General features: G+C 45.5%; 2 non-coding genes across 2 annotated transcripts; one reads left to right on the top strand and one right to left on the bottom strand.

Moving 5' to 3' along the window:
- Positions 1–1,029: 1,029 nt before the first annotated feature.
- trnat-agu (transfer RNA threonine (anticodon AGU)) lies at positions 1,030–1,103 on the bottom strand. Its single transcript has one exon. It is a non-coding gene; the product is annotated as a tRNA-Thr (tRNA).
- A 21,062-nt stretch (positions 1,104–22,165) lies between these two features.
- On the top strand, positions 22,166–22,247 carry trnas-acu (transfer RNA serine (anticodon ACU)). Its single transcript has one exon. It is a non-coding gene; the product is annotated as a tRNA-Ser (tRNA).
- The last annotated feature ends 802 nt before the right edge of the window (positions 22,248–23,049 follow it).

The raw sequence follows: 23,049 nt of genomic DNA, 5'->3' as shown, positions 1-23,049 counted from the left end.
ACTGGGGGATTTCAATCAATGAGCAATATTATTCTCTACTTTTCTTTTGTTAAATGCAACCACTACTGTCACTTGGAGTTAATATCCCTGTGTTCCAACTCCTGAATAATAAAATCGTGAGTTTCGCGATATTTTCTGGACACATTTCCTGCTGAAAGAACTAAGAACTCTTTTCTAATTTACACAATACTATCTACACACTCATCAAGTCTCCTAAACTAGCATCCTTGGTGCTGCTCTCTCTCCTCCCAAACCACATCTCATGTGACTGTTACATCATCACTCTGATTGTGGGAGGGGTTGATCCCACTGTCTTCAGCATTAACCCTTTACATCCTCATACTGCACTGTCTGTCCAAAAAAATTGGTGGAGGGAACTTGAATTATCAAAACAGCAACAGCTGCCAGTTGAAAATCAACTCAACCCATCAGAGAGAGACTGTCAGAGAACTTCCTGCATCCAGTCCTGACCCTGTCACATTAAGCAGCTGCTCAGCCAGACCCCACTCTCATCAACACTGAACATTTTTACTGAGACCCTTCAAATACTGTTTATAAAAGGCAGGAAAGATCAAAGTTCACACAGTTGTATTAAATACAACAAAGTTTAATATCTTCTCACCGTTTCTCGGTAACCACATGAGACATAGGTTTTCTGATTTGGTTCCTTTGATTTTTCTTGTTCCTGACTGACAAATATTCCAAACCTCAGAGAAACCCTCCCACTTGCGTCATGTCCCAGTCTCGGTTAAAAGCAACACATAATGACACAAACACTCTCCTTCAGTGAGATTAATATCAAGCTGTTTTCCAGGTTGAATGGAACTGTGAACAAATTTATGTCAAAGAAGTTACCTTTGATGTATCAGCACTGAAACTCTGCACAAGGAGGAACAGCCATTCCAAACTCATATCCTTCACAAAGGCTGTTTTTTTATGTAATTGAAATTCATCATGTATTTTGAATTAAAGTTCACAAATGTCAATGTTAATAATGAAACTTTTCAAGCATGTTGTTACAATGAAACAAGGCTCTGCTGGGAATTGAACCCAAGGTTTTCTGTTTACTGGACAGGTGCTTTAACCAACTAAGCTACAGAGCCAGCTCACAAATGTGTGTACAATTGAAATCAGAGGAAGGCCTTGTAGATAGTGGGCAGGCTTTGGTGAGTCAAGAGTTGAGTTCGTCACGGCAGAGTTCCCAGCCTCTGACTCGCTCTTGTAGTTGTAGCTGTCGTTTTAATTGTAATAGGCAACCGTCCGTATTGGAAGACGATGGGCTACACCCGGGGTGTACGTCACTTCTGCATGAAACATCGTTTGTTGTGGCTGTCGAGGATGACTCGTGAGTGACAATCCCTTCCGCAGCTGGTACAGATGAATATCATTGGCCCGAGGTCGACTGATAATTTTTCCTTCCTCTGAGCTCTCTTTCCCACCATCTGGTCATTTCTGTTGTCCTCTGCTTTTCCCATGGTCTTCCTGAATGCCTTTCTCCAGGAATTCCAGTCAGCAGGAAGGACGTCCCATGCATCGACTCCAATCCCAGTCAGCTTGAGATCTCGCTTTGCAGATGTCCTTGTATCACAGACGTAGGTGACCTGTTGGTCTCGTGCTGATAGCAAGCTCACCAAAGAGCGTGTCTTTGGCAAAGCGACCGTCATCCATTCAGCACACATGACCCAGTCAACAGAGTCACTGCTGACTCAAGAGGGCAAACATGCTGCGGATCCCTGCACGCTGGTGTACTTCTGCTTTCGGCACTCTGTCCTGCCAGGAGATGCCCAATATCCATCTGAGACCGCGGAGGTGGAAGCTGTTCAGCTGCTTTTCTTGGCTTGTATAAGTTGTTGATGCTTCTCTACTATAAAGGAGGATGCTGAGAACACAAGCCTGTTACACGCGGAGCTTTGTATTTTCGATCAGTTTGCTGTTGGTTCACACTCGTCTTCTCAACTTTGACATGACAGCTGCAGCATTGACAATCCTGGTGCTGATTTCAGTATCAAGGGACAGATTGCTGGTGATTGTTGATCCAAGGTCTGTGAAGCTGTTGACAACCTCCAAAGTGAGGTTGTCGATGTTGATGGAAAGTGGAGTCTCGACGGCCTGGCCCATAACTTTGATCTTCCTGATGCTGATCGTCAGTCCAAACTCGTTGCAGGCCAGGGAGAACCGATATACAAGCTGCTGTTAATGAACTTCATTATGGGATGTCAGCACAGCGTCATCAGCAAAGAGCAACTCACAGACCAAGAACTGACTCATTTTGGTCTTGGTGCGCAGTCTTGCCAAGATGAACAGCTTGTCATCAGCTCTGGTATGCAGGTGGACACCCCCATCTGAGTCACTGAAAGTTTAAAATAGCAGCATGGAGAAGAATATGCCAATTGTAAAGGATGTGAGCTGTGAGGAGATTACAAGGAGGTTTCCAGGGGACTTGGACAGGATAAGTGAATGAAATGACAGATGGAATATAATGTGAATAAGTGTGAAGTTATCCACTTTGGTAGAATAAGCAGAAAGACAGAGTATTTCTTAAATGGTGAGAGGTTGGGAAGTGTTGATGTCCAAAGGGACCTGGGTGTCCTTGTTCATGAGACACTAAAAGCTCGCATGCAGGTGCAGCAATCAATTAGGAAGGCAAATGGTATGTTGGCCTTAACACAAGGGGTCATGAGTACAGGAGTAAAGATGTCTTGCTGCAATCGTATAGAGCCTTGGTGAGATCGTGCTGGAGTATTGTGTACAGTTTTGGTTTCCTTATCTAAGGAAGGATATACTTGCCACAGAGGGAGTGCAACAGAGGGTCACCAGACTAATCCCTGGGATGGTGGGATTGTCTTATGAGGAAACTGGGATTGTATTCCTTAAAGTTTCATTTAAAAGGCCATTTAAAACTGAGATAGGGTGGAATTTCTTCACTCAGAGGGTGGTGAATCTTTGGAATTCTCTACCTCAGGGGTTTGTGAAAGTTCAATCATTGAGCATGTTCAGGACAGTAATTGATAGAAATCTTGATCCTCATGACATCAAGGGAGATGGGGAAAGCGCGGGAAAGTGGTGTTGAGGTAGATGATCAGCAAGGATGTAATTGAATGACAGAGCAGGCTCGACAGGTTAAACTGCCTCCTCCTACGTTCCGAAGAGAGTTTGCACCAGGACACAGCCCTGTTTTACCCCACTGCTGATCGTGAAAGTGTCTGATGTTGCTCCATTGTAACTGACGGAACTGTGCATGTTCTCGTGGAAAGAAGAGATGACGCCCAAGAGTTCAGGAGGGCAGCCTAGTTTCCACAGCAGTTTGAAGAGTCCGTCTCTGCTGACAAGACTGAAGGCCTTGGTGATGTCTATAAAGACAATGTAGAGTGGTCTGTACTGTTCACAGTACTTCTCCTGTAACTGCCGAAGTGAGAGAATCATGTCGACTGTCGATCTACCAGCTCTGAAGCTGCACTGAGACTCAGGATAGATGTGTGATGTCAGGGTCTGCAATCTGGTCAGAGCAATGCGAGCAAAGACCTTCCCCACAATACTTAGCAAGCAGATGCCTCGGTAATTTCTGCAGTCACTGCGATCACCTTTATTGTTGCACAAGGTGACAATGTTTGCATCACGCATGTTTAGAGGCGCAGATCTCCCCTTCCAACAGGGACACAGAAGTTCATGGAGATGCTGCAGCAGAGCTGCTTTTCCACTTTTGATGATTCCAGGTGGAATATCATCATTTCCCAGGGCTTTACCACAGGCAAGAAGGTCAATGGCGTTGTTGAGCTCTATGGTGGTGTCGCTGTCCAGCTCCTCCATGACAGGGAAGTCTGGAATGGTGCTGAGAGCTACTTCAATGACAATGTTCTCCGTTATGTAGAGTTCAAGGTAATGCTCCACTCACCTTTCCATCTGCTTGTTAGGTTCAGTGATGATCGTCCCTGTCTTTGTCTTCAAAGGTGCTGATTTAGTTACTGCTGGGCACGTTGCTTTCATAATTTTTTTTTTATTCATTCATGTGATGTGATCATCACTGGCTAAGCCAGCATTTATTGCCCATCCCTCAATTCCCATGAGAAGGTGGTGGTGAGCTGCCTTCTTGAACCGCTGCAGTCTGTGTGAGGTAGGTACACCCACAGTGCTGTTAGGAAGGGAGTTCCAGGATTTTGACCCAGCAACAATGAAGGAAAGGCGATATAGTTCCAAGTCACGATAGTGTGTGGCTTGGAGGGGAACTTGCAGGTGGTGGTGTTCCCATGAATTTGCTGCCTTGTCCTTCTAGTTGGTAGAGGTTGCGGGTATGGAAGGTGCTGTCTAAGGAACCTTGGTGTGTTGAATTCCTTCATATGTCCCTCTAGCATCCCCCAGATTCAGTGGCAGATTGTATGCTGTTGCAGAGTTTTAACCAGTATTGATTGGTGCAGTGCCGAGCAGTCTGCAGAGACTTGTTTCTGGCAGCTCTGAGAGCATCTAGAGTTTGTTTGCTGGGGACTTGTTTGTAGTTCATGAGGGCTCTCTTCTTAGTTGCAGTAACTGACTCCATTTCAGTCCAATAAGCCTCAAACCAGTCAGCATTCCTCCCATCTCTTTTCCCATACAGTGAGTGCAGAGTTATAGATGGTGGCGTGCAGATGATTCCACTTTGACACTGCACTGAAGCCTTGGGTGTTTTCTGAAAGAGCCTGATCTAGGATGTTGAGGAACTCCTGGGTCCTTTCTGGATCAGTGGTTCGGTGAGTGTTGATCCGAGAACGACCTTTCTTCATGGATGGATGAAGCTTCCTTGGCTGAAGCCTGACCTTGCTACACACCAGGGAGTGGTCAGTGTCACAGTCAGCGCTGTGATAGCTGCGAGTGATGAGGACACTGCTGAGGGTGGTATGTCTGGTGATGATAAGTTCTAGCTGGTGCCAGTGGCATGATCTCGGATGTCTCCAGGACACCTTGTGGCACAGCTTGACCTGGAAGTAGCTGTTCGTCACACAGAGTCCATGGTGACAGCATAGCTCCAAAACCTCTGTCCATTTTTGTTCATCTTGCTAATCCCCTGGTGCCCTATGCTCATTGGCCAAGCTGTAGTCAGTACCCAAGCTTGCGTTGAAATCCCCTAGAAGATACAGCCCCTCAGTGCTGGGAATTCTACTGATGGCAGTGTCAAGTGTCTCATAGAATTGATCCTTGACATCTGGGGTGGAGGTGAGTGTCGGGACATAGATGCACATGAGATTAACTGGGCCCGCGCTTGTTAACAAGTGAAGGGGAAGAAGTCTCTCTGAGCCAACTGTGGAGGGTTCACTCATTGCAAGTGGCGTGTTTTTTTTTACTGTGAAACCCACTCCATGCTCACGAGTTGCCTCTTGGGATTTCCCCTGCCAGAAGAAGGTGTAGTGTTTCTCTTTGAGGGATCCACTTTGAATGGGTCCAGTTTCTTGCAGCACAGCAATGTCCACATTGAGCCTTGTGAGTTCCTTGTCAATCACAGCTGTCTTGTGTGTGCTGCAGAAGGTTGCCGGTAAGGCCAGGACACATGGTCCTTACATTCCAGCTTGTGATGCGAAGCACTGGTGTCTTCTTTGTTGAGTTTGTCTTGCCTGGTGCATAGATTATCAATCCGCCAGTTGAGAGATATCTCTCGAAGGTGCAAGCACCCATTGAAGCAGGTAGGTCGTGGCAGGACAGCACCTAACTGACTGGCGGCTGCACAGCTTGGAGTAGGTGGTAGTTATCCATTGAGACGCGATGATCTCTCCCACTGTCAAAAGTAACCCCTGGTGCTCATACTCTACACCAATTGAGTGAGAGCTTATAATCGGTAACTGTTTCTTCCCATGTTTTGCTGATGTTTAACCATGAAGCTGGAGTGTCCTCTCCAGGGCACAGGCCTGGGCAAATAGTATGGAGATACTGAGCATCAGGACCCCCTCTCAGCATTGCTAGTATTGTCCAAAGGAAAGGAAAAAACAGCACTGTTTGGTACCAGCTCTGCTGTAGGAGTTGCTGGAAAACTACCTGATAAGTAACAGGTAACCGCCTACGGGACTCCACTCCGGATTTACTGTCCAGGTTTACTCCCTAAGCCTTCTTCTCTCTCAAGACACCCACAGGGAAGTGAGACTTTTTGCCCATAGATGGGGCTCTGTTTCTTGGCATCAGGATGGAACCACACGCCAGTGGGCCTGCATGACATGCACAAGGATCTCACACACTGCCCCATCCCTGTGACAGCTCAGAGAGATACCCTGATGATAATACACCCCACAGGAACATCACAAACAGCCCCCTCCTTAGGACAGCTCAGGGTCAGACACTGCACACACTGCAAAAACAGTGACATTACTGGATTAGTCCCTCCATTCTGAAAAACAAGCATTCACCCTACTTTATGCTTTCCGTCTCTCAGCCAATTTTGTATCCACGCTGCCACTGCCTCTTTAATCCCATCTGCTCAAATTTTGTTAACAAGTCTATTTTATGGTACTTTCTCAAACACAATTTTGAAGTGCAGACACACACCATCAACCTCACCACCCTGGTCAACTCTCTGTGAAACTTCATCAAAGAAATTAATTCATTAATTATTTCAGACACAATCTTCTGTTAACCAATCTGTACTGGCTGTCATTTATTAGCCCATGTTCTACCAATTGACAGTTATTTTTCTCCTGGATATTTGTCTCTAAAACTTTCCCCACCACTGACATTAGATGAACTGGTCTGTAGTTCCTGGGTTTATCTCTCTTTTTAAACAGGGCTGTAAAATTAGCAATCCCTGCAGACTTATCTTTCAGTTCTGGAAAGTCGATTGTGGACAATCTCTTTGGGCATGACTTTAACCAATTAAATCAACAGGATACTTGATTAATAAGTCCAGAACTTTTATTGAGAGTCAAATAGTACTTAATAATTGGAAGTAAAATTATACTTAACAAACTTGGGGAATATAACTTGACAGCTCTAGCAGGTGTGTGGACCGTTCGAGCTTGGTCTCAAAGTGTCACGGTCCTCTTTGTCCAGTCTAGATCCCTCATCAGGTGGAGAACTTGGTTGATGATCTGAGCCTTTACCCCTGAGGTCTTCTAGTGTTTCTGCACACTGAAACCTTGCAAGATCCCGACTTTTAACCCCTGGATGGCCATCACACCACCATGTAAAATAATAATTGGTCTGAGCTGTTGCTAGGTACATTTACTTAATGTCTTCCACTAACAGCCAACTGTCCTCAGAATCTCAGACATGAGTACAATGGAGTGGTTTCACACTGTCTCCCAATCTGATCTGAAACAAGTTTCCTGTTCATTAAATCGAGACTCTTGAAAATGCTGGAATTACTCAGCAGGTCTGACAGCATCTGTGGAGAGAGAAACAGAGTTAACGTTTCAGATCTGTGATCTTTCATCAGAACTGGGCTGAAATTGTCTGAGGGACTGAGATTGTGGTATCAATTTCAGGGTCAAAAACATTGTACTCTGTAAGGATGGGAAGATGGAGATTATTAAGTACAGTGCAAGAATATAGATGCTTTTACATTATTTGAATCAACATTGATTTAAACCTTGTGCTCACGAAACCTATCTTTTGATCAAAATGACACTGAGAACAATGGAAAAAGCAACACATGCATTTCACGACCACAGGACTTTGTAAAGCCTTTTACAGCCAATGAAGGACTTTCCAAGTGTAGTCACTGTACAGTACAATACAATACCCTACAATAAGGATATTTCACATTCGAGTCACGCAAGTGCCAGGCAATGACCTTCTGAAACAAGAGAGAATCTAACCATCTCCCCTTGACATTCAACAGCATTACGATTGCTTAATCCCCCACTATCAACATCCTGGGGGTTACCATTGACCAGAAACTGAACTGCAGTAGCCATATAAATATCATGGCTACAAGAGCAGGTCAGACACTAGGAATCCTGCGGCAAGTAACTCACCTCCTGACTCCCCAAAGCCTGTCCCCTATCTACAAGGCACAAGTCAGGAGTGTGATGCAATACTCCCCATTGCCTGGATGGGTGCAGCTCCAACAACACTTAAGGAGCTCAACGTCATCCAGGACAAAGCAGCCCACTTGATTGGCGCCTCATTCACTATATTCACTCTCTCCATCACCAACACACAGCGTGTACCATCCACAAGATGCACTGCAGCAACGCAGCAAGCCTCCTTACACAGCACCTTCCAAACCCATGACTTCTATCACCTAGAAGGACAAGGGCAGCAGATGCATGGGAACACCACCACCTGCAAGTTCCCCTCTGAGCCACACACCATCCTGGAATTGGAACTATATCACCGTTCCTTCACTGTGGCTGGGTCAAAATCCTGGATCTCCCTTCCTAACAGCACCACATCGACTGCAGTGGTTCAAGAAGGCAGCTCACCACCACCTTCTCCAGGGAATTAGGGATGGGCAATAAATGCAATAAATAAAAATAAAATCAATAAAAAATGACAATATCCTGTAATCCCCAAAAGTAGAAAATACATATGAAAATGAAAATATAATAAAACACAGTCAGCATGGATTTCACAAAGAAAGTCTTGATTAACCTTATCTTTGAAGAATCAACAGCAAGAGTAATATAGCAGATGTAGAAGAGTTTAAGTTAATAATGCCTCATCCTTTTAAGTGCTTGAACCAACAAATTGAGGGTTAGCAAACAAGCACACTAACTGACAGAGCTGGGTGTTATGCTTTCTCGATTCCCCTAAAGCAGGGTGTTAATGAGTTAAATCTTCAGGTTGCTGCAACCAGAATAGCCATTGTCCACGATCAGTTTTACTGTTCCAAATAAAGGGTGGAACATTCATTGTGAATCTATAGAAACAGTCTGGTCCTGCACACTGCAGACACATCCACGTCATCACCAACCAGCTCTCCTATAATTGATGCAGTTATTTGACTTTTCCCCATTAGCTCCATGGAATTAATTTTGAAAGATTTTAAATTCTAAGAAGTTTTGTTAATATTCAGCCCTTGAGAAGAAATCATTCCCTGGCCACAGTGGAGAGAGCATTGAATATAAAACAGTAGACTACCAGGGGACACAGAGAAAACTCATCAGCTAATCTAGAATTGCTTAGTTTTCTGACTTTTGCTCTTGCTATTCGGTTTTTCATCATTTTCAGCTCCTGACTGTGGATATTATTGTGATTAAATGTGAAAAGATGCACTGTGTCTCAGCCCCGGTATATTGGCTCTTTCTCTGTACAGTGCTGTATACACTCAGATACTGACAGTGTCTCTCCCTCCCTCAATTTTCCAGCCCTGACATTGCAGAAAGTGCTGTTCACAGTTATACATTCTGACTGTTTGCAGTTGATTAGTGAGAGATTATTAACATATCCTTCTGCAGCGCTGCCTCGGTTAATAACAGCAGATCTAAGTCACATTTCAGATACAGAAACTGACGCATCAATTATTCACTCTGTTGTGATCAATATTTGCCTCTCAATCAGATCAGTTGGTCATTATCACATTGCTGTTTGTGGGTATCAGCTGCTGCATTTCTGACATTACAACAGTGATTACACTTCAAAAGTATTTCATTGTTTACAAAGTGCTTTGATATGTCCAGTGGTCTTGAAAGGTGCTATATAAATGCAAGTCTTTTCTTTCTTTATCACAACACATTGCAGTGTAAACAATGGTTCTTCATGTCATCTCTGGTGCTTCTGCCAATCACCTGATATCTGTGTCCTCTGCTTACTGACCCTTTTACCACTGGAAACAGTTTCTCCTTATTTAAACTATTAAAGAACTTCATGATTTTGAACAAATGTGTCAAATTTCTTCTGAATTTTCTCTGCTGCAAGGAGAACAACCCCAGCTTCTCCAATCTCTCCACATAACTGAAATCCCTCACCCTGCTACCATTGTGGTAAATCTCTTTTTTATTCTTTCATGGGATGTGGGCACTGCTGACACAATGTGATTCCTGTCAATGCAGCGGCCCGCTGACATCATCGGACTGTGCCAAGCTGCTCATAGGCACAGCTACATCTTGCCAGGATTAAGTGGCACATGCGCAGGATGATGTCATTGCGCAGCGCCAACATCATCGCATATCCGCGCATGGTCCATCTTCGCTCATGAGTGCTAAAGCGTCATCGGGTATCCAGCGCCTCACTCAGCTGGAGGAAGCGGCTGAATAGGAGACTTTGAGGCTGGAGCTCTCCCCCCTCGGCAACTCGCTCCAGGCCTCGACGCTTCCTCCTCTCAGCTGCTCGCTCCACACCTCGATGCTCCCCTGGCCGATCGTTCCCCGCTCGCGTCACCGAGCTCTCTGGCTGCTCTCTCTCAACCTCCCAATCCCCGCTCCAGCTGCTAGCTCTAGGCTGTCCCACTTCCCTCCTCTAGGCCACTCACTACTCGCTCCTACGTCACACTTTGCAGCCCACCTTACTTCTTCGGGCGGCGCGTGGAGACTGGACAAACGTGGGAGCAAGTGGCCGAGAGAAGGGAAGCAGCGCAGCATAGAGCTAGCGGCTGGAGGGGAGGGGGGGTGCGGAGTGAGCAAGCGACCAGAGAATGGGGTGACGCGATCGGGGGACAATCGTCCAGGGAAGTGGGGGGAGCAGTGAGGTCTGGAGTGAGCGACTGTGGAGGGTGGAAGCGGCCGGTGCGAAGGAGGGGGAGAAAGCGAGTTGTGCCACCTAGTGGTTGTGTTGTCAGCCAACGCAGCCTTTATTGTCGATCCTTAATTGCCCTTGAGAAGGTGGTGGTGAGCAGCTTATTTGAGCCACTGCAGTCCATGTGTTGTACGTAAAACAACAGTGCTGTTGGGAAGGGGGTTCCAGGATTTTGATCAAGTGACAGTGAAGGAACGGTGATATAGTTCCAAGTCAAGATGGTGTGTAGCTTGGAGGGGAGCTTGCAGATGGTGGTGTTCCCATTCATTCAATGTCCTTCCAGGTTCTCAAGGTCGGGCGTTTGGAAGGTGTTGTTGAAGGAGGCTTGGTGAGTTGCTGCAGTGCATCTTGTAGATGGCACACACTGCTGCCACTGTTCACTGGTGGTGCAGGGAATGAATATTTAAAGTCGTGGATGAGGTGCTGATCAAACGAGCAGCTTTGTCCTGGACGGTGTTGAGTTTCTTTGGTGTTGTTGGAGCTCCACTCATCCAGGCAAGTGGGGAGTATTGCATCACACTCCTGACTTGTGCCTTGTAGATGGTGAGTCAGTCACAGCAGAATTTCCAGCCTCTGACCTGCTCTTGTAGCTATGCTATTTATATGGCTGATCCAATTCAGTTTCTGCTCAATGGTAACCCCCAGAATGTTGATAGTGAAGGATTCAGCAATGGTAATGTCATTGAATATCAAGGGGAGTTGGTTAGATTCTCTCTTGTTGGAAATGGTCATTGTCTGGCATTTTTGTGGCGTGAATGTTACTTGCCACTTGTTAGCCCAAGCCCAATGTTGTCCAGGTATTTCTACATGTGGACTTGGACTGCTTCAGTATCTGAGGAGATGTTAATGCGACAGAACATTTTGCAATCATCAGCGAACATCCCCACTTCTGACCTTATTACAGAGGGAAGGTCATTGATGAAGCAGCTGAAGATGGTTGGGGCCTAGGACACTACCCTGAGGAAGTCCTTAGTGATGTTCTTGGACCGAGATGATTGGCCACCAACAAGCATCACCATGTTCCTTTGCGCGATGTATGACTCCAACTAGTGGAGAGTTTTCCCCTGATTAAAATTGACTTCAATTTTTCAAGGGCTCCTTGATGCTCTTGGCAAGAGCAGTCACTGTCACCTCACCTCACCTCCTGAATTCAACTCTTCTGCACATATTTGGGCCAAGGCCATAATGAGGTCAGGAACTGAGTGGCCCTGGCGGAACCCAAAATGAGCAATGAAGAGCAGGTTATTGCTGTGTAAGTGCTGCTTGATAGCACTGTCAACGACACCTTCCATCACTTTACTGATGATCAAGAGGAGGCTGATGGGGCAGTAATTGACCGGGTTGGATTTGTCCTGCTTTTTGTGTACAGAGCACACCTGGGCAATATTCCACATTGCCGGGTAGATGCCAGTGTTGGAGCTGTACTGGAACAGCTTGGCTGGTGGCACGGCTAGTTCTGGAGCATAAGTCTTCAGCACTACAGCCGGGATGTTGTCAGTATCCAGAGCCTTCAGCCATTTCTTGATTTTCTTTTTATTCATTCATGGGATATGGGCGCCATCCCTAATTGCCCTTGAGAAGGTGGTGGTGAGCTGCCTTCTTGAACCGCTGCAAATATCATGTGGAGTGAATTGGATTAGCTGAAGATTGGCATCTGTGATGCTGGGGACCTCAGGAGGAGGCCGAGATGGATCATCAACTTGGCACTTCTAGCTGAAGGTGGTTGCAAATGATTCAACCTTGTATTTTGCACTGATATGCTGGTCTCCCTTATCATTAAGGATGGGAATATTTGTGGAGCCTTGACCTCCTGTTAATTGTTTAATTATCCACCACCATTCAGGACTGGATGTGACAGGACTGCAGAGCTTTGATCTGATCTGTTGGTTGTGAGATCGCTTAGCTCTGACTATTGCATGCTGCTTCCACTGTTTGACATGCAAGTAATCCTGTGTTGTAGCTTCACCAGGTTGACACCTCATTTTTAGGTCTGCTTGGTGCTGTTCCTGACATGCCCTCCTGCACACTTCATTGAACCACTATTGTTCCCTTGGCTTGATGGTAATGGTAGAGTGAGGGATATGTCAGGCCATGAGGTAACATATTGTGTTTAAATACAATTCTGCTGCTGCTGATGGCCCACAGTGCCTCATGGATGCCCAGTTTTGAGCTGCCAGATCTGTTCATTTCTTCCCTCAGAAATAATTGGAAAACAAATTCCTAAGGAATGCATGAACTAAATAAAAAGGAGAGAGAAATAAATACTGACAAAATAGATGGCAGCATTTGGAAGGTAAAAAGATTTCAGTTTTATTATTGATGAGTGAGAGGAATATATCACACTTTGGGGCTTCTGGAAGTGGATTTACTGATAATCTGGGGAATTGATGGGAAGCTGCTTCATGGTTGGTGGAACAAACTCCCGCCCTTGGGGTGGAGCCAACAGCTGCATCCGTCCAATAACAGACAGAGTAGAAGTACTGTATCAGGTCTTGTTAGCTCAGTTGGTAGAGCATGAGACTTTTAATCTCAGGGTCTTGGATTTGAGACCCTTGTTGTGTGGTTGTTCTTCCCTTTTTCAGACTTCATCGGCAGAGAGTTCAAGGAGTGTTTGAAATTAAATTCAACAACTTCATCAGATTTCAACTACCACCACCGCCCCCCCCCCCCCGCCCCGGCCCCCTCCCAGTGTAGTTGACAAGACCCTCAACCTCTGCCCTCCGCCTTCCCCTCCCTCCCAGAACTGCGACAGGGTTCCCCTTGTCCTCACTTTCCACCCCACCTGCCTACACATCCAAAGGATCATCCTCCACCATTTCGCCCACCTCCAGCGTGATGCCACCACCAAACCCATCCTCCCCTCGCCTGTCAGCATTCTGCTGGGATTGTTCCCTCCACAACACCCTGGTCCACTCCTCCATTACCCCAACACCTCGTCCCCTTCCCAAGGCACCTTCCCATGCAATCGCAGGAGATATAATACCTGCCCTTTTCCCTCCTCTCTGCTCATTATCCAAAGCCCGAGACACTCTTTTCAGGTGAAGCAGCGATTTACTTGTACTTCTTTCAATTATGTATACTGTATTCACTGCTCACAATGCGGTCTCCTCTAAACTGGGGAGACCAAACGCAGATTAGGTGGAACACCTCTGCTCAGTGCGAAAGCATGACCCTGAGCTTCTGGTTGCTTGCCATTTCAACACTCCCCCCTGTTCTCATGTCAACATTTCTGTCTTTGGCCTGTTCCAGTGTTCCAGTGAATATCAACGCAAGCTCGAGGAGCAGCACCTGGCTTTCGATACAGCACTCTCCAGCCTTGTGGACTGAACATTGAGTTCAATAACTTCAGAGCATGACTGGTGTCAGGCAACCACAGGCATTCACACACTCTTTGCCTTTGTCCCAGTACAGCTTTGTTATTTAATCTCTCCTGCCCTCTGCCCTATCAAACACCTTCCCCTTTGTTCTCTCCCACACACCCCTCCCCTTCACTTGTTTAAAACCTAATTCTTTTTTAACCTTTGTCTGTTCTGATGAAAGGTCACAGACCTGAAATGTTTTCTCTGTTTCTCTCTCCACAGATGCTGCCAGACCTACTGAATATTTCGAGCACTTTTTGTTTTTATTTCAGATTTCCAGCATCTGCAGTATTTGGCTTTTATTATGTCAGAAAGTCTTTCCTTGATTCAGGACTCTTACCTCTCTCCAGAATCTTTCTGCTAAAGATTGAACTTTATCTCATTTCACTCACAGCTCAGGGTCAGTGCTGCTCAGTGGGACTTCTGGCTGTCTCCCACTTCACAATCCATCAGTACTGAGATAACAATGGGGAATATTACTCACATGTTGTGTTCTGTAACTTTTTACAAACACTTTAATGTATATATTGTCTTCCAAAGCAGTGACAGAATGGTGGCTTTAGTGTGTTGTTGAAATAGCTTTGTTGAGTTCGTGCTGTACTAACAGTTGAACAGTTCTTGGTTCAATCCCAGGTTTTGGCACTTTCAACCTCTCCTGTGTCTTTTTCTTTGGCTCCAATTGTCAAGCTGCATGATTTACTCTGAAATTAGCACCAGAGAACCAAGGCACCAGCGAGCATGAGGAGCTGAAATTAGCACAGATCAAATCCACTTAATATTTCTGACTGAAGATGGTTGCAAATGCTTCAGCTTCATCTTTTGCACTGACGTGCTCAGCACCACCATCATTGAGGATGTGAATGTTTTTGGAGCCTCCTCATCTTGTTAGTTATTTAATTATCCACCACCATTCACGACTGGATGTGGCAGGACTGTGGAGCTGTGATCTGATCCTGAGGGAGATATCCGTGCGTGGAGTGGCGGGATGTATGGAAAGTGATCCTGACAAGGGTGTCTGAGACTGGAGTGGAAGCTTTCTGTGGAGGTGCAGGAGTCGGCCATTCAGCCCCAGTGTTTTATAAAGGTTTAGCATAACTTATTTGCTTTTACTCTATGCCTCTATTAATAAAGCCAAGTGTCCTGTTTGCTCTGAGCAACCTTTTCAAACCTTGATCAAAAAAGATTGGTGTACATTGTCTCATTCTTCCTCCCAAACTGTATCACTTCACACTTCTCTGTGTAAAATTTTATCTGTTATGTGAAAGCCCATTTTACCAGTGTGTTTAAGTTCCTCTGAAGTGTGTTACTGTCACTGGCATAGGACGCAATTCACGAGCATTCTTTGATGCTATCTCCATGTAAAGAGCAATCTTACACGCTCGCTCAAATGTGGGATTTTGTGCGTTTAGTATCTTTTCTCATCCGCCAAGATAGCACAAATCCGTCTCATAATGTACGGTCTAAGAATGTGTCAAAGTTGCCCTGTAGTGATAAATTCTTCAGTGCCACAATGTACTCACCAACTGTTTCACTACTTTATGCTTTCTCATTCCAAATTTGTAGATTTCCGTAATCTCGCGTGTCTTCGGGTTGAGCCTCACTTCAGCGAAGAAACGGAAAATTATGATTCAAAGATTACACTGTCAATTATTCACTTCTCTGTCTTCTCCTGAACTTCGAGTTCAGATTTGTTTGTGAAGTTGAGTCACACGTTAAGACAGCACAGTTTTTGTCTTTGTGAAGGAAGTGATTTGGGAATGGCTGTTTGAAACTGTCGCTTCTTGCACAGAAATTCAGTGCAAATACTCAATCACCCACAATTTCCTCGAAAGAAATTTGTTCACAATCGCATTCGACATGGAAATTGCTTCAGCATTAATCTCACTGAAGCAGAGTGTGACCATGTTGTATGTTTCAGAGTGTTGGTGCCGTTATGTGTCACTTTTAACCGAGACTGGGAGACAGGGCAAGGTTGATCCAAGGTTGGAATATATTATCATTCAGGAGCAAGAAAAATCGAAAGGAACTAAATAAGAAAACCCAGTGTCCAGATTTGCTCTTACCTTCCAAGAGTGGAGAGGTGAGGAGCAGAGCGTACCTGTGGGGGGAACACCGGGAGCGGAGCCTGTAAATCGACCCCGAGGATCGAGGCCCAGTCTCTTACCATCCGGGAGCGGAGAGGCGAGGAGCAGAGCGGACCTGTGGGGGGAACACCGGGAGCGGAGCCTGTAAATTGACCCCGAGGATCAAGGTCCAGTCTCTTCCCTTCCGGGAGCGGAGAGCAGTCGAACCTCTTCCAATGCGCCGGAATATTGTACAAAAAAGGCAAACAGTGACATCAGAGGAGAGCTGCAAGCCGATTGCTTGGTAAGTAGCAGCTGTTTGAATATCTTAAAAAATAAGGGGAAAGTTGTTTTTTTTTGTTGGAAAAAAAATCCTCTGGTGATCAGGTGAGTACTACTAAAGTGTTTTTTTTTTAAGGACTTTAGATTGAAGTGGGTAGAACAATTACCCGAGTATAATTAGTATTTTTTAATGAAGGTAGTAACTAATTAACCTAAGGGTAAGTCATGACTGGAGAGCTCAGCCCCATGATTTGCTCCTCCTGCGCTTTGAGGGAAATCAGGGACGCTTCCAGTGTCCCTGGTGACCATGTCTGCAGGAAGTGTATCCAGCTGCAGCTAGTGACTACCCGCATTACGGAACTGGAGCTGCAGGTGGATTCACTGTGGAGCATCCGCGATGCTGAGGATGTTGTGGATAGCATGTTTAGTGAGGTGGTCACAATGCAGGTAATGGCTGCACAGGCAGAAAAGAGATGGGTGACCACCAGACGGGGTAGCAGGTAGTGCAGGAGTCCCCTGTGGCCATCCACCTCTCAAACAGATATACCGCTTTGGATACTGTTGCGGGGGGATGACCTCCCAGGGGAAAGCAGCAACAGCCAAGTTTGTGGCACCACGGAGGGCTCTGCTGCACAGCAGGGGAGGAAAAATGTTGCAAGAGCTATACTGATCGGGATTCTATAGTAATGGGTGCAGTTTGGCGTTTCTGTGGTCACAAACGAGACTCCAGGATGGTATGTTGCCACCCTGGAGCTAAGGTCAAGGATGTCTCGGAGCGGCTGCAGGACATTCAGAAAGGGGAAGGTGAGCAGCCAGAGATCGTGGTCCATATTGGTACTAACGACATAGGCAGGAAGAGAGATGAGGTCCTGCAAAGTGAATATAGGGAGTTAGGCAGAAGGTTAAAAAGCAGGACCTCTAGGGTTGTAATCTCAGGATTATTCCACGTGATAGTGAGGGTAGGAATAGGAGGATAAGGCAAATGAATGCGTTGCTGAAGACTGGCGAAGGCGGGAGGGCTTCAGCTACTTCGATCATTGGGATCTCTTCTGGTGCAGAGGTGACCTGTACAAGAAGGATGGGTTGCATCTGAACTGGAGGGGGACCAATATCCTTGCAGGGAGGTTTGCTAGTACTACTCAGGAGGGTTTAAACTAGTCTTGCAGGGGGTGGGATCTAAAGTAGTAATCTCTCAGATGCGATGGTTGAGGCAAATGTAGAGGTTAAAGCAAGCAAGTCCAGTAGGCAGGCTGGGCAGGGGCAGGACAGGGAGCGTGGAAGGTCTGGTAGGCTAAACTGCATTTACTTTAATGAAAGAAGCCTGACAGGTAAGGCAGATGAACTCAGAGCATGGATCGGTACATGGGATTGTGATATTGTAGCTATTACGGGAACGTGGTTGAGGGATGGACAGGAGTGGTAGCTCAATGTTCCGGGGTACCGAAGCTTTCGGCGTGACAGAGGTGGAGGTAAGAGAGGAGGGAGAGTTGCACTATTGATTAGGGAGGACATCACGGCAGTACTTAGAGAGGATATCCGGGGGGGAATGTCCAGCGAGGACCTGTGGGTAGAAGTTAGAAGTAAGAAAAGGGTGATCACTTTGATGGGATTATACGATAGGCCCCCCAATAGTCAGAGGGAAGTGGAGGAGCATATACGTAGGGAAATCACAGATAGGTGTAGGAATTATAGGGTTGTAATAGTGGGTGATTTTAACTTCCCTAATATTGACTGGGCTGCCTTCGTGCTTAGGGATCAGATGGGGAAGAATTTGTTAAATGTGTCCAGGATAGTTTTCTGAAGCAGTATATGGATGGCCCTACCAGAGAAGGGGCTACACTCGACCTCCCCTTAGGAAATGAGGCTGGGCAGGTGGTTGATGTGTCAGTGGGGGAGCACTTTGGGACCAGTGACCATAACTCTATTAGCTTCAAGATAGTTCTGGAAAAGGATAGGACTGGTCCTCAGGTTGAAGTCCTAAATTGGGGGAAGGCTAATTTCGATGGCATCAGACAGGAACTCTCAAAAGTTGAATGGGAGAGGCTGTTTGCAGGTAAGTGGGAGGCTTTTAAAAATGAGACAGGAAGAGTTTAGGGCAGGCATGTTCCTGTTAGATGGAAGGGCAAGCTGACAAGTTTAGGGGACCTTGGTTGACGAGTGATATTGTGGTATGGTCAGGACAAAGAAGGAGGCATGTGTCAGGTATAGGCAGCTGGGATCGAGTGAATCACTCGAGGAGTACAGGGGATGTTGGAGCACACTTAAGAAGGAAATTAGGAGGGCGAAAAAGGGCCATGGGATTTCCCTGGCACATAAGATACAGGAGAATCCTAAAATATTCTATAAGTATTTTAAGAGTAAAAGGGTAGCTAGGGAGAGAGTAGGTCCCCTTAAGGATCAGTGTGGCAATCTATGTGTGGAGCCACAGGAAACGGGCGAGGTCTTAAATGAAGATTTCTCATCCGTATTTACCGTGGAGAAGGTCATGGAAGCTAGTGAGTTCAAGGGAAGGAACACTGATATCCTGGAGCATATCAACATTACAAAGGAGGAGGTGTTGGAGGTTTTGAAGTGCATTAAGGTGGATAAATCCCCAGGGCCTGACCAGGTGTATCCTAGGATGCTATGGGAAGCAAGGGAGGAGATTGCTGGGGCCCTGGCAGAGATTTTTGTGTCATCGTTAGCCGCGGGTGAGGTACCGGGAGACAGGAGGATAGCTAATGTTGTGCCTTTATTAAGAAGGGCAGAAGGGATAAGCTAGGAAACTACAGGCCGGTGAGTCTTACATCAGTGGTGGGAAGGTTATTGGAAGGCATTCTGAGAGACAGAATTTATATGCTTCTGGAAAGGCATGGTCTGATTAGCGATAGTCAGCATGGCTTTGTGCGTGGGAAATCATGTCTCACGAATTTGATTGAGTTTTTCAAGGAAGTGACCAAGAGGATTGACGAGGGCAGGGCGATGGATGTTGTCTACATGGACTTTAGCAAGGCCTTTGACAAGGTCCCACTTGGTAGGCTGGTCCAGAAGGTTCGAACAAATGGGATCCAGGATGAGCTAGCAAATTGGATGCAAAATTGGCTTGGTGATAGGAGGCAGAGGGTGGTAGTGGACGGTTGTTTTTCAGATTGGAGGCCGGTGACCAGTGGTGTGCCGCAGGGATCGGTGCTGGACCCCCTGTTGTTTTTCATATATATTAATGACTTGGATGTGAATGTAAGGGTCATGATTAGTAAGTTTGCAGAAGACACCGAAATTGGTGGTATAGTGGACAGTGAAGAAGGTTGTCTAAGGTTACAACAGGATATAGATCAATTGGGAAAGTGGACAAGGGCTTGGCAAATGGAATTTAATGCAGACAAGTGTGAAGTGATGCATTTTGTGAAGTTAAGCCAGGGCAGGACATATACAGTGAATGGCAGGGCTCTGGGGAGTGTTGTTGAGCAGAGAGACCTTGGTGTGCAAGTACATAGTTCCCTGAAAGTGGCAACACAGGTAGACAGGGTGGTGAAGAGGGCGTATGGCATGCTTGCCTTCATTAGCCGAGGCATTGAGTACAAGAGTAAGGATGTCATGTTACAGTTATACATAACGTTGGTTAGGCCATATTTGGAGTACTGTGTGCAGTTCTGGTTGCCGCATTACAGGAAAGATGTGATTAAGCTAGAAAGGGTGCAGAAAAGAATCACAAGGATGTTGCCTGGTTTGGAGGGCTTGAGTTATCAAGAGAGATTGGACAGGCTGGGTCTGTTTGCCCTGGAGCGAAGGAGGCTGAGGGGAGACATGATAGAGGTATATAAAATTATGAGAGGCATAGATAGCATAGATAGCCAGAGTCTGTTTCCCATAGGAGGGGTGACTAAAATTAGAGGGCATAGATTTAAGGTGAGAGGGAGGAGGTTTAAAGGGGATCAAAGGGGTAAATTTTTCATATAAAGAATCGTGGGTATCTGGAATGAGCTGCCTGAGGAGGTGGTGGAGGCAGGAACAGTAGTGACAATTAAGAGGCATCTGGACAGGTACTTGAATGAGCAAGGCATAGAGGGATATGAAATTAATGCAGGCAGGTGGGATTAGTATAGATAGGCATTATGGTCGACATGGATGCGGTGGGCCGAAGGACCTGTTTCTATGCTGTACGACTCTATGACTATTTGAGAATCTGAAGATCCGCTTGGGGAAAGCGAATCAGAGCAGAATGAAGGGTGAACTGTCCGACTGACCAGAAGAGATGAAGACACAGCTCAGTCAGCACATTCCCCTGGTTTATGATGCTGGAATATTTCTCACACAGAAATTATTCAACCCAATGACAAACATTCTTACAGCTGATAATTTATACGACTGATTTAAGGACTGTCTCTCATGTGGTCACCGAGTGACGGTGAAAAGATATTAAACTTTGTTCTATTCAGTCCAGCTGCGATGAACTTTCAATGTTTCCGCCTTTTATAAACATTATTTGAAGGGTCTCGGTAACAATGTTCAGTGTTGATGAGAGTGGGGTCTGGGTGAGCAGCTGCTGAGTGTGACAGGGTCAGGACTGGATGCAGGAAGTTCTCTGACAGTCTCTCTCTCTCCCTCTCTCTCTCTCTGATGGGTTTGAGTTGATTTACAACTGGCAGCTGTTGGTGTTTCGATAAATGAAGGAAGTTCTCTAACCATTTTTGGACAGACAGTGTAGCATAAGAATGTAAAGGGTTAATGCTGAAGACAGTGGGATCAACCTCTCCCACTGTCAGAGTGATGATGTAACAGTCACATGAGATGAGGTTTGGGAGAAGAGAGAGCAGCACCAAGGATGCCAGCTTAGGAGGCTTGATGAGTGTGTATATAGTATTGTGTAAATTAGAAAAGAGTTCTTAGTTCTTTCAGCAGCAAATGTGTCCAGAAAATATTGAGAAACTCACAATTTTATTATTCAGGAGTTGGAACACAGATATTAATTCCAAGTGACAGTTCTGGGTTCATTTCACAAAAAAAGTAGTGAATAATATTGCTCACTGATTGAAATCCCCCAGTGAGGAGACAGTTAAACAGGTGATCTGTTGGGGCATCCTTCAATCCAAGGTTTCGGCAGCATTTAATCTCCCTTTTTGGTGAAATTCTCTGTTATTTGCAACCTTTTTATCCAGCTTTGATGGGCAAGTGAAAAAACTGAAAAAAGTAAACAGTTCCATCCTTTCTTTTCTTCCTTCTTCCCTTCTTTCTATCAGTTTCTCTTTTCTGTCCCAGATCAATATAATGATGAGAATCCCAATTTAATCAGTTGTTTCTGGTGTTTTATCCATTCCAATTAAAATTCAACATTCCAGTCAAATCTATTTGTTATTCCACAGTGTCTCTCCATGTGTTTTATTCTGTTGTATTCTCTCATAGTCTGTTTGATGATCAATGTTACATCTCACTCTCTGTTCTGGTGAAGATCAGAAGCAGTAATATCTGTTTACGCCACCTGACAAGTCGGCTGAGGCTGTGTCTCTCTGATCATGTGGAGTTGAAGCAATTCTTCCAGTCAGTTCAGTCGTCATTTCATGAGAAATTAGAAGTCATCATGACTTCGTCAGTGACCTAATGGTTCAGATGTCTGAGTGATGTTAATCATGGTGTGATCAAATGTTTGTATGTTCCAGTCTTTCCGTGGTGAGTTTTCACACTGAGTAGAAACGTGTTGGACATGGTCTGGAATGTTTCACACCGCTCCATTCCCAACAGGCCATGACCTGATGTGATGGAAATTTCATTTACTTACAGAAGCTACATTTCCATCATTGCACATCTGGCTGCACAGTCAGGATTTGAGCTGAAGGTGATCATTACGCCAAAACAGTTGACAAGGTGGTGGAGAGGTTAACATGATGGATTACTAATCCGTTGTGCTTCACGCGCGTGGGTTCAAATCCCATCCTTGTTGTCAGTTTATGAACTGTCTAGTGCATTGTTGTTTCCAGGGGGGTAGATTTTGTGTTAAGTCGGCCTGGAAACCTGTTCTTGTCAATATCTAGAAGGTGATTCCAGAATTGTTTATACTTTATCAAAATTGAGACAGACAATTGGAATTCTTCACCCAAATTGGACTGGAATGAAGATCAAATTGGGATCACGAAAAGGAGGAAGATTTTTCCCTCCCTCCCTTCCTACCATCTTTACTTTCTCTGGATTTACACCAAATGAAAGACTAACGGGAAAAGCAAACGGCGAGGGAGCAGAAGCAGAACATTATCCTTTGGCAAGAAATTTATTTTCAAATCTTCTTGATAGATTAAGTGAGTGAGCAATGCTTTGGCAGATGGAGTTTAAAATGAGGGGTCATCTAGTACCTACCAAAGATAGATCAGAGTGTTTTTTATAAGTGGTGAGATGTTAGAAACTGGAGAAGCAGAGACCCGAGTGCTGAATCACTAAAAGCTAGTGGACTGGTAGAAAATAATGTGAAAGGCTAATGGAATCTGAAGATTGGAACTCATGTTGTAGTTATATAAAGCTCTGTGCTCCTGAAGTAAATGTCCCAGCCTGAATTGTGGGGAATCTTTGGAGAGTGATTTGGTTTTTATTCATTCTTGGGCGCGAGTATCGCTGATAAGTCTAGCATTTATTACCCATCCCTAATTGCCCTTGAGAATGTAGTGGTGAGCTGCCTTCTTGAACCACTGCAGTCCATATGGTGTAGGAACACCCACAGTGCTATTGGGGAGGGATTTCCAGGATTGTGACCC

Source organism: Heterodontus francisci, chromosome 28 (genome assembly GCF_036365525.1).
Source record: "Heterodontus francisci isolate sHetFra1 chromosome 28, sHetFra1.hap1, whole genome shotgun sequence".
Lineage (NCBI taxonomy): Eukaryota > Metazoa > Chordata > Chondrichthyes > Heterodontiformes > Heterodontidae > Heterodontus > Heterodontus francisci.
This window is presented reverse-complemented; position numbering and strand designations above follow the sequence as displayed.